Source organism: Sinohyriopsis cumingii, chromosome 3, assembly GCF_028554795.1.
Source record: "Sinohyriopsis cumingii isolate HCF-2022 chromosome 3, ASM2855479v2, whole genome shotgun sequence".
Lineage (NCBI taxonomy): Eukaryota > Metazoa > Mollusca > Bivalvia > Unionida > Unionidae > Sinohyriopsis > Sinohyriopsis cumingii.
In genome coordinates, this window is record NC_142963.1 from 90197440 (window position 1) to 90212605 (window position 15166).

Below are 15166 nucleotides of genomic sequence, written 5' to 3' on the forward strand. Positions count from 1 at the left end.
ATGAAGAATCCAGTCTTAAATGTGACCATGTTTATGGGTGGGTTGGTTAACTGACTGTTTGATGTTGAAAACATTAATGGAATCTATGAGTTTTGATGTATTTGAGTTTCCGGGACAGTCAAAGTGAAAGTTGAAATTTCCAAGAAAAATCAGGTTGCCAACTATCGAATTTCCATCGTCCAGGTTTCGGAAACTAGTCCAAAAAGAGAGAGTCAGCCAGCTTGTTTTTTCTGCTAGGAGGAGGACGGTATAGGCAGAAAAAATGGACTGACCTTTGCTCCAGTGTGAGTGTGGTTTGGACTAGTTCAAACGATGTGCGGTCGAAATTAAATGTTGTGGTGTAGTTAAGACGTTTTATCATGGAGTTCTTTGTGACGTAGCTTATGAAATCGCACGAAATTCACAAATGTTGCACGTATGCTTGAGAAATGATGTGCTTGAAAAGGCACAAAGTACACAAGCTTTGCCTGACCTTGAAATGTAGAAATTAATTTTCATATTGTGCGCATTATTATTTTATTAAAGGGCACTTATGAAGTTTTAAAACATCAACAATGACCAAAAACATTAATTGTTATCGGCCTTTATTTTTTTTTTAAGAAAAGCAGTATTGTCCATCTTATTGAGGACGTAAAACGTGCTGTAAAATGGTTATTAGTTCACGAATACATTTCATCCTTAATTCCACGCATGCAGTTATTAGCAATTAGTGCATTTCAGTACGTGGAAGCTTGTACTACAGCTGTAATAACATGGTGATTGATTGAGGATTGCGTAGGTTCTAGCTTTCAGGACAAGCATCGCAGAAATGGTATCGATCTCTTGCCAGTATGACTTCCTTTCAAAATATCATCAAAGTGAAGTATTAGGCTACAGTAATCTAATATACTGAGTAATAAGTATTTCTAGGTTTTCATAAATTGTATCATTCAGACTGTAAAAAGCACGGATATTTTACCCTTATTTAGACAAACAAACAAAAATGCTACATAAACATTATAAGTATCCCTTGATCATATTCGTCGGAAAAATATTTGAAATTCGAATGATGGATATACATAAAAACGCAAATGGCTGATATTTTGTGGTTGTAATTTCTCACTCTCTCTCCCAGAGTTCATTGTGGTCCTACCCATTATCCTATTTCAGCCTCGAACCTGTTGCATGGTGACTCATCTATGACCAGCGAATCGTGACACATGCATAACATGGTGGAATAAGTAGTCGGACATATTTCTGCTTACATGTTCTCAACACAGTTAATTTCATATTTTTTTCAAATTATGTATATAACGTAAATATTGAATGGATCGGATTAAATAAACCAGAAAGAATGGTGGCGATGCAAAATCCGTTGCATCACATTTTACAAGAATTTTTTTATAACCCCAAGACTTCGATAGTAGTAAATGGTTAGTGAAATGAACTCTCGGGGTGATTGGTAATTTCTGAAATCTCGACGTGATTGGACATGTTCTTCGTGTTACTTGACTGTTCTTAACTGAAATGATAGCGACACACTTGAAAAAAGCAAGCAAGCAAACAAACAAATATACGTTGTCACCGCGTATAGAAATCGTATTTTAGATACTTTCAGTGCCAAAACACCATGCGTAATACTTCACGAAGACACGGTCCAGTTGTTTTTGGACCGTTGCTTGTCGAAGAGACTGTTAACACGGTCCCACGACCAGTGTGTGTGTTTGTGTTACTACTTTATTAAAGGGCAATTATTAAGAGAGAGAGAGAGAGAGAGAGAGAGAGCATTATTACATACCCATTTAATCTTAAACGCTTGACCTCGTTCGATATAGCATATATATATATATATATATATATATATATATATATATATATATATATATATATATATATATATATATATATATATATAATGCCTACTATTATCAAGCATTCTTCTGTATGGTGTATATTTATAATTCTCTCTTTCCCTTTTTCTCTCACTCGCTCTGTGTGTGTGTGTGTGTGTGTGTGTGTGTGTACTGACAAACGTATCATCAAACAGGTTATAATGTGAAATTTCATTCCAAACAGGAACCGAAAGCAGCAGAGAGGGCGAACAGACTCTAACTGACTCACCCTCGAATTGCAAAAATAAGCCTTCCTGAAAATCGCATAAAAATCGCAAGGGGGAGGGGGGGATCGCGGTGACTGGGTGCCGAGTATGAGACTTCGCCCTCGTTGCTGCTATCAATTAATTTTTTTTATCAAAACCAATTCGATATCGCGCCCGTGGATCATGCAAGTTTATCGATATAAACCCGTACGGGATCGACTTTACGCTGTTAAATAATTCTTTAAAACGATTAAAATTCATATCACCGCTGCACTAAGTCTGATAAATATGACTTATCGTATACTTGTCAACTCCGTTAAACACCGCAAACACATTACAATTATCTCTGATCACTTTTGATATTTGTGAGTATCGTTGAGTACATAAAATCACATCAGCGTTTTTATGTCTTCCTCGGGAAAATATCCGAGCTGGATTTTCCTGTTTGTCTAACATTATGTCATCGTACACAACTAAATTGTTAATATCTTTATCAAGGTCATCTACGGCAGGGGCATCATTGATATCAGTCATAAATTCAATGACGTTTTCATTTTTTATCGTCGCCGCGCGTTCGTTAAAGTCTTTCAGCACATCGTAGCATCATTGATCATCAGCTCACGGAGCTATCAAATACAATTATTTCATTATCAAATTAAGTAGTAATTGTGTTTTACCAGAATAAGATGGTCCTACAATAATCATTCGAATATAATTTGGTAGCATTGGATGATGTTTAACCGGTTCACGCTTTTTTGTTGCCGAGAAATCAGTGACTTCCATGTTTTAGAAATATAATAAATAATATGGATTTATATTGTGTGAAATGCAGGGCGCGTACCCCCACAAGTTGACTAACAACTATTTTAACAAAAAACAAACGACAAGCAGTTACAGGTAAGTGTAAACCATGTGGTACAAAAAATTTAAATTTATTCCTGAGCCAAACAGTATTTAAGAAAAGGAGGCGATATTGCCGCCCAGTTAACAAAGTTACCAGGAACTCCATGGGGAAATGCCCAGGAGAAAATCATCTTCCAGGATATAATTATTGTGGTCCTGGTACTCGACTTGATATCAGGCTTGATAACCAAGATCAGCCAAAACCAGCTGAATATTCAGTAAATGTTATTGATAAAGCGTGTCACGCTCATGATGTAGCTTATAAAAGTAAAAACCTGCAAGATAGACATATCGCAGATGTGAAATTAATTCAGGCGCTAAATTCCATAAAAAATAAATCTTTCAAAGAATCATTAGCTAATTGGTTGGTGAGATCTGCGATGATTGGTAAGCATGTATTAGGAGCTGGTAATTAATCAACCGATTATTATCATAATGGAGTCGATTTATTATAGCCCAAGAGGATACTGGAGAGGTAGAGCAGCGATTAGTAAACTCGCTGAAGCAGCAGGTGTCAAACGTGTTGCTGCTGAAAAATGGTTCGCACGACAGGCAATATGGCAAATTTACCTACCACCGCCTAAACGAATCGAGCGTGCACATTTTGATGTCAGCGTGCCAAATGAAGTTCATCAGGCTGATATTTTATTTCTGCCACACGATACTATCAAAATTGGAAGACGCCGATTAACGTACAAATACCCGTTAACTGTCGTTGATGTTGCAAGTAGATACAAGGAAGCAGAGCCGTTATCAACAAAGACAGCAGCTGAAGTAGCTTCTGCGTTTGAACGAATTTATCGACGTGAATCTTTGCAATGGCCACAGCTGCTACAAGTTGATCCTGGCAGAGAATTTCAAGGTGCAGTATCATCGCTGATGAAAAAACATAATGTCAAAATCAGACGAGGACATACTGCAATTCATGTAATCAGGCAATTGTTGAACGATTTAATCGAACACTTGCTGAGCGGTTATTTGGATATCAATACGCGAAGGAAATAATTCAAGATACGAGATCTCGCGAATGGGTTTCAAGATTACCAAGTGTGATAGCTGCATTAAATACTGAAATTACTCGAACAACTTCTATGAAACCAATTAATGCAATTACAAAAATCATATACCCGTACAACGAAGTGATTTTTCAGCGCAGTCAGTATTGGGTAATGTGACTGTAAGATATTTATATGAACCCGGTGAACTTGAAGGTGATAAAAAAAGATCAACTGATCCTGTCTGGAGTATTACGACACATAAAATTTTCAGCGTGGTAAGATCTGCGGATACACCTGCAATCTACAGACTAGATTCAACTGTTCCTCATCGTGAATTTACACGTGAACAATTACAAGTAATTCCTGAAGACACACAGTTACCACCGCGATCACTTAACTAGCACCCCTACGCCGATTACACTCAAGACAGGTCAGCATAACATTTTCGCGTGTATGACCAAGACTATTACCTTTTCTCTCTACGGTAAATTGTCTTGGATCATTATTTGACTATCGCCACAACATTACTGTATTACAGCTAGCACAATGATTATTCTGCTGCTGTTTTAGCGCTATGACAAATTCAACATCTAGATCAAAGTCGCGTTTTTTTTTTGTCACTTTGTTTATAACCAGCTAATTTTTTTCTTACTATATCACTATCATCGAGGACATCATTGATGGTTTCTGTAGCGTCTATGACAATTCTCCGCATCTGAGATATTCTTCTGACTCGAGACACTGCAAGATAAACTAAGTTTGACCATTCGTGTCGATCATCGACAATCCAAACTCGCGTATCAGAGATGGTTAACCCTTGAGACGAATGAATTGTCATTGCGTATCCCAGTGTCCACGGGGATTTATCCGTACTCAGCGCATCCTCAACAACAGTGACATCAACTGCGACAACATCATTTAATACGAGATTCTGTTTCTCAGTCTGTCCTGGTATTTCAACGTCGATATTCTGTCGTCGTGTATCAGATGGTCTATAACACAATGGTACACGGAGATCTGAAAACTTTTCTTTATGCAGATGAAATAACCGCTATTGAAATGTATCAAGAAATATCTTTCTACTTGCCACTATCAAATCATTTGGTCTCCACACTTGCAGAAATTCGTTCATAGAAGGTTCTGAAATTATTTTACGCATTATTTCACACTGAATTTTATTCGGTTGTAGTCTGATTAATTTTTTTTAATTCCCTTAATTCTACATCAAGTGATCTATGATTATCAGTTATCTCCTCGTAATAATCTACAAAATTCTTTAGCCACCCGTGTGGAGATAACCCAACAAACGGTGGTGGTTGACCATGATCGCCGCACATGACCACAGCTGTATTTTTCAATAACAGCCAATCGAGAAACATTTTTAATATATCTAGCTACACTGTATTTATCTCATCCCAAATGATGATCTTTGGAATATATTTCTCTCCCATTCGATCAGGAGTCCACGTGTCATCCTTGTATCGGAAAAAAGCTATGATAAGTACATGATCGTACGCCTCGTTGTTTCATTTCTCTTCTGAGTCTGTATGTATGTGTTGAAACAACCATATTATCTGAATTCTGTCGAAATAATTCGATCACTCGAGTCATCTTACCAGAACCCCCCTGGTCCTTTTAGATAGACCGTCTTGTGTCTGGATACTGGATCATACATGGATGCCGCAGACAATAATTCTGATATCTGATTATTTTTGTTATAAATATATTTAATCGTAACATCTGCGGATTCAGAATAATTATATGACATTTCTTGTTTTATTCTCCAGTCGCCACATGATGCATCATGAGCAGTAAATTGTGTCAGTAATTCTCTATATTTTTTTTCCATATAGAATGAATCCGTTGCAACTCTGACCGCGGTACAAGGGAATCTATTTATCATCGATAATAAATTTATAGAAACATAAGCGAGCATTGAGGATCCTAAATGAGTAAACTGAGGTGACTCACCATCAATATAACCAACAATTGTGCCTAATCGTGTTCCGTTAGACAAGTAGGCGTTTTCTCGACTTACAAATATATCTCTCTTCGTTGCATCGGCGATAATAAAATCATATTCAGCATCATCTAGTATTAATCGTAAATAATGTCGTTTATGATCATATGCCCCACCTTGAGTAAATTTACCGATTATTCTTCTCCCAAGATCTTTTGCAGTTTTATCATCATCAGATGATGGTAATCAAACTTCGGTCTGCTTCCGATATGATATAATTACCTCACTTACAATAAACGATATTATTATTTTACAATCAAGCATATATCGTAATAAATCTTTTGGTGCCCAGCGTTTTTCTGAAAAGTGCCTACCAAACCAAACATAACAGATCGGATGAAGACCTTTAGCAAACTCGAATGATTCAATACAAGCGAATCCGGTCAGAGTAAAATCAGGTAGTGGTCCATTTATCGATACTTTGTGAGGTGTCCAAATCTTTTAAAATATCCAGAACATTCTCCGTAGCCAAGAAAACTTCCCGGATAACACGCTACCATATCAAGCGAGATAAAGTCAGTGTAATTATACTTAGTATTCCACAATCCACCGTGCCCGTATTCAAAGCAACTTAGTTGTACGTGTTCGAGAAATTCAAATCGTGTTGGCTTCCATGAATTTTTCTCTCGTCAAAGTGAGCTGAAACAGATGGAACTGTAAAACAATTATTTAATAATTGTTCAGTATTCCCTGTTGAAAATTTCTGCGCAAGATTTTTCATTTCTTTTCTTTACGATATATTTCGCTGTTACTTCATATAAATTGATCATATTTTTCATCATCGGAACTCTGTATTGATACAGGATAGCTTTACTTTTTTCGTGAATACCTCCTTGGTAAAATCTTACGGTTCGATCTCGTGGAAATATTGTGACTGCGCTGGTCCACGTGTGCGCATAACAATTTTAATTGGGGCTCCTCTCGATTTATTCTTTCATTCGTATAAAATCTCTCCGGTTATCGTTGCCAATGTTATTGGAAATTTCAATTTATTTCCTAACTCGGCGACATCTTTTATTATAGCTCGGGTATCCTTGACCGATTCAGCCCCTTTGTTAATTTTTTCACGTCATAGATCCGTTAAACCATTTCCACGCATCCCGTTTGTAAAATGTTCGACTACTCGTTCGGCTACACAGTTCAGCTTTGAAAATCTCATTGGCGCAAGATCATTAATTTTGGGGTTATTATTTAGCTGATAAATTTCATGAATAAACGCGGTCATAGGATACGCTTGAGCGTAATATAATCTGTCAATTCCAGTCAGCATTCCTGGCTTTGAATTTTAACTTAGCACAGCTGGTTTTCCATTAGCAACAACAGGTCACGTTTGTCACGGATAATCCACTCAGCGGAATCTGTTTCTGATAATACAACAAATGTTATTCTGAAAAATTATCTTTGACCGTTGAGGTAATCAATAATCGTTTTCGCCCTCTCATCGTTCATTGTAGCATCAATGACTTTGTCGATGACTTTGTCATTCCGTATGACCTTGAATGTCGACCACATGTGAGATGCCCCACCATCACTAAATTCATTTTTAGCATTCCGAATATTATTATTCAGATTATTCGTTGGATCAGCCAGAGTTCGCCTCCGCAAGTCAGGAGTTATTCTGTCAGGATCGAATCTGGTTTCAGGAAACAAAGTTTTCCAAGACTTGATTGAAGATAATCTCACAAACTCTTCTATATATTTAAAACAAGTATTTAAACTAAGATAGTATATATATATATATATATATATATATATATATATATATATATATATATATATATATATATATATATATATATATATATATATATATATATATATATATATGTATATATATATATATATATATATATATATATATATATATATATATATATATATATACAATGACTCAAATAAGGAATCAGTGCAAGTGGTTGATGGTAGGGTCTTTAACTCCTTGTAACAAATCCTGCGTAAATGAATTCTGCGGACAGCATTTGCAAAGAGTAAGACGATGGAGTCTTGGTCCAAAACCATGTTTGCCGTGTGGTGTTGCAGTTAGATGGAAAACGCAGTATTTTCAAATCAATGTGGTGGTAAAAGATTTAGAGAACCAAAACGATATTATAATTAAAAACATAACAACCCTGACTCTGTCAAGGAATCCGCTCTTGATAAAGTTATAAGAACCCCTGAATTATGAAGCATCTCGTGATGGTATAATCAGACACTGTCAGCGGAAAAAAAAACAGTTGGTGCTGTTACTTATGCCGGTTATCTCATGTTCAAAGCTTGGAAGAAAATTTATCACTGTCACAGGTTCATATTCGAGTGCTACTTTGGGGTGATCAAAAATGGTCTTATGATCGAACAAAATTGACGTGCAAAAGCACTATAACTCTTTACACAACCTGCATGCTATCACAGAGAGCGAGAATTCTGCACGTGGGAATTATGTAAGATGAAAAACGGTTGCAAGAAAGGCAGTTAAATCTGTCAATATTGAGACCGGTGAAGAAATAATATTTCAGGCAATGACCTCGGCTGGCAAGTATTTCGGTATTAACCCACGCGGGGTACAGCGTGTTGCAGATAAAATACAAAAATCAGCGTTTTCTCCTAAGAATGAACAATGGATTTCATTTTATTATGTTCCAGTCGTGTTAGATACAGACAATATCTTTGATAAAAAATTAACGGAGACAACTCTTCCGCGGATATGTAACGCGGTTGATAGAGTTATCGTTGTTCCCTTGACACTGTCCCTGATTTTATCATTGACTCTGTCAAGGGAGATAAATTGCAGGATATTTGTAAATAAATATTTTTTTGTGGTTAATTCTCTCCCAAGAGTCCCTCTCCGGAGCTATACGCCGGGGTCATGTATTTCTAAAGTCACAAAATCTAACAGTTAAAAAAAAACAATCTGTAATACTGTAATGTTAATTTGACAAACGCGGAAGTAAATAACCACGGTCTGTCGAGCCTGTGTTACACCAGAAAGTACAAACCATAGTATCTACTTGAAGCGTTGACAGTTGTCTCCGTTGTTTTCCATCAATGGCTGTCAGTATAGGTAGGTATAATCGTTTAATTAAGATAAATGGAGTTTTTTTAAGAAACAATATTCTCGTTTTACTGAATCCGTCCGGTTTCCTGGTTCATCTGTATTTTTTCAGCGATTGTAATTAAAAAAAAAAAACAAACAGCGAGCAGCCACACCATTTCCTGAATCATTTTCAAGTATATATGTTATCCAGAAAATAACTAACTTTTCAAATCTGACTTGTCAAGTAGAAAAGCGTTTATAATAGCGTGTTTTCTCTGAATTTGTGTATGCAGAACTAAATTCAAGTTGTAATAACTATTATTTTCTTGCAATCCAACATAGGTAACTTTATAATAATTTCTGAAACATATGTCAGATATCTCCGTAGCTCATTGCTAAAGCATGGAACTCTGATACTTGAGGTCTGGCGATCGAATCCCATGACTGACAACTGTAGATGGTTGCGAATATTTCGCAATTTTTCTATATAAAATCGGGGCCCAGCCTCCGCCTCGAAACTCAACGGAAAAAAACCACCATCCCCGCCATATCACCACGTGGTAGGTTCCCTTTTGCACTCTCCCGGGGTTGATTTCTAGGAAGGGTGTGCAAAAATCTGCTGAATGAAGAGAATGGCTCCCGTGTATGTCGTGCTGTCCTTAATTAAAATTGTATATGCTGCATGTACTGTGTCGTCCTAAGAATTAAGGTTTACGGTAAATATATCTTCTTGAGCCTGCTAGAATGTCAAATGGCAATCTAAGGATTTCACATGGAGATTGTGCCGTCCTTAGTGTAAATATATCTCCTTGAGCCTGCTAGAATGTCATGTGGCAATCTAGGAGTTCATGGGAGATTGTGCCGTCCTTAGTGTAACAATAACACCCGTCTGGAATGTCTAGAATGTCATATGGCAATCTGGGAGTTCACATAAGCGAGTAAAATATTTTTTTTTAAACGTATATTTAGTATATAATGAATTATCAATGATATTATTTATGCTATTAAAAAATTAGAAAAAGACGGCATACATATATCTGATGAACTAAATCGTGAAAAAAATTATTTCTGATTTTGAAACATTACAAGAACGTAAATATGAAGGTGGATACACGCTACCATCAGCCTACAAGTACGTAAAAAGAATTCAAAACGCGATGTTTCAGTCGCTGGCCGCATTAAAATAAAATCAAGTGAGGGAATTCGTCTATCTCTCTCACTCGCTTTAGAAATTTTTTAGATCAGAACTGTCCCGTGAATATGAGACAAAAAAGACAATCAATACTCGCATAAGACAATTAAGAAAACTTACGTCAGTGGTAATGAAAATGAAAGTTAGAATCATTCGTGGAAATGAAAGTGAAAGTATGTCAGATTTTAGTCTTTCTCTCACTGATTTTAATCGATATGTCAGTAAAATAAAAATCCCCCCCCCCTTGGCAGAGTCAATAACGGGATAAAAATAACGAGATAAAATAACGGGATAAAAATCACGGACGGGGATTATTTATTTTTTTTTACTGTTTTAATGTGTATCACACGTCAGTGGCATTTTTCAGGTATGTGATGTTCCCTTGCTAAATTCAAGGGAGACAACACTCTACCATTGAAAATCCTCGAAAATCGTAGATTTTTAAGATTAAAAATCATTAAGATTTCACATATAAGTTCAGACTCAGCGTCTCTGTACGAAGGTCAAGCAAGTTGCCGGACTGGTCAGTTAGTCTGAAATTTATTCTTGATAATAGCGGATTATGACATCGTAGATAAACCGGGTTAATTGGTTCTTGCACAATCAGATATCCGGTGGGACTTGCGGGGTAAAAGTATGCAGAATATATCCTTGTTGTGCCTGCACTGATATTTCAGTATTTGTCTTGATATTTCGGTATTTGTCTGATAGCTGCCATCAATTGCGTCACATACAAGATTGACCGCGATCACCGAGGTTATAATTACAATTCCCGGAGAAATATGACGGCCCTGTCCGTGTTGTCCATTGTTGTATCTGAGAATGTTATCCTGGGGCGGTGTTATCTTTCTCTGTTCAGCGAGTATTTTTGTGGAAATATTCGTCGATGATATCATTGACTGATTTTTTAAAACTCAGCTACGTTATGTCCAAGATATTTAAGTATCGGTAGATCAGCTTCTGTTATTTTATGTCTATCAAAGAAAGATCTTCTAAGTTCACTTGATGCTTCAATAACTAAATTCATAATTCTGTTATGATAATATTCGAAATCATCAGTGATCTGATTTAGAATTTCTATTTGTTTGATAATTTCATCTCGCATAGATATCACGTTGAAAAGATGCTCAGTAAAACGCTGACGTAATGTTTGTTGTTGTTGTTTATGGTCATGGTTTATATAGTTAAAGGCTTGCTGAAAGTGTTCCTCGTAAAGGTAACCTTCCCGCTCCTCTATGTCGCTGTGTAAAACCCAAACATGTTTACCATGTTCAATCCTAAACGCGTCTCGTCATTCCCATTCTCGAGTTTTTGCGATCCACGTTGGATATTCATTTATATAACTCGGAGTAATTCCATGGTATGAGCGTTTGTCTGAAGTAAAATCAGATCGGGTTGGTTCAGGTATTGGCGGTGGTTCCTTCAGGGCAACATCACGCTATCCTGGCACTGGTGTGATCGATGACTGATAGATATCCACGGCGTAATCAGGGGAGTTTCTCTCTATCACAGGTGACAGTGTTGGTTCATGGACTGTTATTGCTATCTTGGATTCTTTCCCAGTGATATTTTTTATTCTGCGTTGGAATTCATCATTGATCTGTTCGATTTGATAACTGGCTGTGGGTATTCCAACAACTACCCAGTCAGGTGTTCCATCTGGTTTATTTTTATTTGCAAATACCAACGAATTATTCAATTGTAGACCGCCGAATGATCTTGACCTGATATTTGACCAACTGTAGTATACTCGCAAGTGCGCAAGGGCGATTTCTTTCACTGGAATCGCGGTTTGAAAATTAATGCTAAATTCAGGGTTTGTTGAGGTTACTGATATCATCGTGGTTTCAACGGACTTGTATTTGCAGCTATCTGCTAAAATAGTTCTGTCATTATTTAAATTTCCATTTTCCAAATGGCGGTTTTCTAAATCAATTACTTCATTGTATGTCTTAACCATTATATCAAATTCAGAATCTGATATCGTCGTATCGTCAAGGCTTGATGATATCAGCGACGACAATTTAGAGTACACGTTTGTTGCCGTGTGTAGTTTTACAGCATAATCATGCAATTTTGTACTCGTGCACGTGGATATTTTTTTCGCTATAATATTAAAAACCTCAGCAATGGTCGCCGATGATGAAACACATATCGTTGCTACTGTTACCGTTAATGGTGTTAGCGATGATAACACTACGCCGGTGGACGCAACGAGTGTAGATACCGAGTATACAATGACATCGATGGCAACTACACGTCTTCGGAATTTTTTTTACTTTCGTTATATATTTGTCAACGATGGTTTTCAAAGTTATTTGCCAATCACGTACTTGATCATATCTAAATTTCTGAATGTTCATTATACCTTTACACAATAACCAGTTGAGGCGTTTCAGCAACAAATTCCAGACACCACCAATAAGATTTTGCGGTTGATTTCTTATCAGCTGATTCCAGTATAAATGTCTCTTCGTTTGCGCTATTTAAGACAATAGACACAACCCCGGAAAACATCAGTGACTTCCGCGGTATGTTTAATAGTATTATTCTGATTTGACCATGTTGAGAATCCCGAAGACACTGTGTATACTATATTGATGATCTGTTTGTGAGGAATTTTAATCAGATTAATTTTGTTAACGATATCAGGAATTCCACTTACGACATCTAGTGTTTTTTAATTGTTTCAATGCTCGTCTTGACATCAGAGAGTTTCACGTCAGCAGTCAACGGGGTTCCAAAGAAATCATGTGCGATTTCATTAAGTTTTCTAAAGTTTCTACGGAGATTTGTAAAACGTACTTACGTGAACATCATACTTGGCCCGCAACGTGGATAATTTACCATCAACGGTGCTGTAGTAAACGTCTACATATTTTTCTGTTGCGGGATCTTCGTCGGATGTTGGATCTCATAGCACTAATATTTTATTTTCGTTCATGTTGAGTTCACCTGTCATTGTGTTGCCGGTATTCTTCAAACGATTAGCAACGCTTCTTGCAACTTCATCTCTGATGGTTATAAACGATATATTTAAATTTCCGATTCTACCGCCGTCAGTAAACACAGGGATGTTATCCGTGGTAGCACCGAGAGCTCTGCGAATTATATCATTCCATTTGATATTGCTCGTTTTCAAAACGCCATATTTATCCTGAAAAACATCAACCTCATCTCGGTCAACCCGAGAGTTTCATGATTTCAGCGAGTTCGTCTTTAGTCGCGTAATTTGAAAAATCTATTTCGTCGAAGTTTGTTTTACTTAGTAGTATCACCGCGGGATCTTCCGTAAATAGCTACCATTATTCTTTTCTTTCTGATCTAAATCAATGATTTCTCAAACTGTTGACTTGTATAATTGTGCACAACTTTGTGAGGTGGCAATGATGGCGTCGCTGATACAGCATCAAGTACAGCAAATGCTTCACGGCCGCTTATTGGTGGATCGGTTAGTGTTTGTGTTGGTAGCGTTGAGTACCAGATTGGCACTCTGTGTCCGACTTTTGTACGGCGTGACATAGTGGATAAATTCCTGCGGTGGAGCTAACCCATACGAATCGAAATAGACAATTCCATCAATCGCGTATGCTACCCAGTGAGTTCCAGGTCCAGTGTACCGGCTTCAATATTATCGTTGTGGTAATTGATCTCGCATAAAAACACCTCTAAAAAAATTATTCTTAGTTGTTTAGCAGCATCAAGTAAATTAAAATTTGACATCGTTGAAATTAACGAAGTGTTCCTGGAAGCCTTAGACCTTTTCCTCGATGAGTTCTGGGAAGTCTTAAGCCCTTTCCCGTTGCTTTTCTAATGCCATTTCAGCAGCTGTTCCAAAAGCACATAACGCGTCTGCTTTTGCAACGCCTGGTGCTGAAGCAGCTATCAGCGCTGGTATTGCTGCGAGAAGTGAGAATATCCCACCGGTCTTAACGGTGTCGCTGATGGCACCAGTGGAAAATTTAAGTCGTATTCCGGTTTTGGTTTGTCTGGTTTTATCAAGATGATTAAGTTGACGCGTTGTCAAGGACAGTTTATTTTCACCGCCTGTGATATAATTGTGCTTTAGTGTTATTGTGGTTCCTGTTTTTTTATTGATGCGGATTGTAGTTTTTTAATCTGACCAGGAGTCAGACTAGCACTAACGTGATGGTAAGACATTTTATAAAATACTCGTGTTTCTAAATAACGTGGATTAAGGTAACACATTAAGATTTTCCACTGGTGCTCAACGACTCTCATTCGACCACTTCCCCCTTCAAGTAACATTGCTTGTTCACTGAGTATGACCGCGATTGCTTTGTAATATACACCACCACCTGTATTCACGTTGGCTCTTAAGTGTATATCAAAGACTGATTGTTTGGATAAATCAAGATGCTCCAGCGAAAAGTAATAGATCGGATATCGAGTTTTAAAATCATGCTGTGAGATCTGTAAACCTGAATCTACGTTTTGATCATGTCCCATAAACGTCATTAATCGATGGTATACACGTGCTATATGATTTTGTTCATAATTCAGTAGTATGTATTCTGTTGGTTCTTGTTGTCCGTTTATCCGTAAAGAAACCTCGGTAACACCCAGTCTGTCAAATATCATATGGAAGTGAGTTTGTGAGTTCAATCGATCATACTTCTGAAAAGCAACAAATATATGTCGTCGCGCAGAAACACTTTGCTGTGATGCTATGTGCCATGTAAATTGACCGTTAGTATCAGTTTGTATACTATCCGTGGTTGTTGTCAAGCATGACAGTAGTGATTTACCACCTGTGTCCATTAAAGATAATAGTCGCTGTTCTTCTGCGATCGTTGAAGTCATTATTGTTATCCACAACGAACGTTTTGTCAGTATTACCTTACCAGGATCACCAAGAGGTCTCCAGATAGCCTCGTCGTCGGTAACCTTTCCCACAAGAGCAACCGTGTGTTTAGCTCCAAAG

At 37.2% G+C, this 15166-nt stretch overlaps 1 protein-coding gene across 2 annotated transcripts in view; it reads left to right on the forward strand.

The window, feature by feature from the left end:
• Positions 1 to 15166, forward strand: part of LOC149803269 (solute carrier family 22 member 4-like) — a 172757-nt gene that overhangs the window by 138003 nt on the left and 19588 nt on the right. The window lies entirely within an intron of this gene.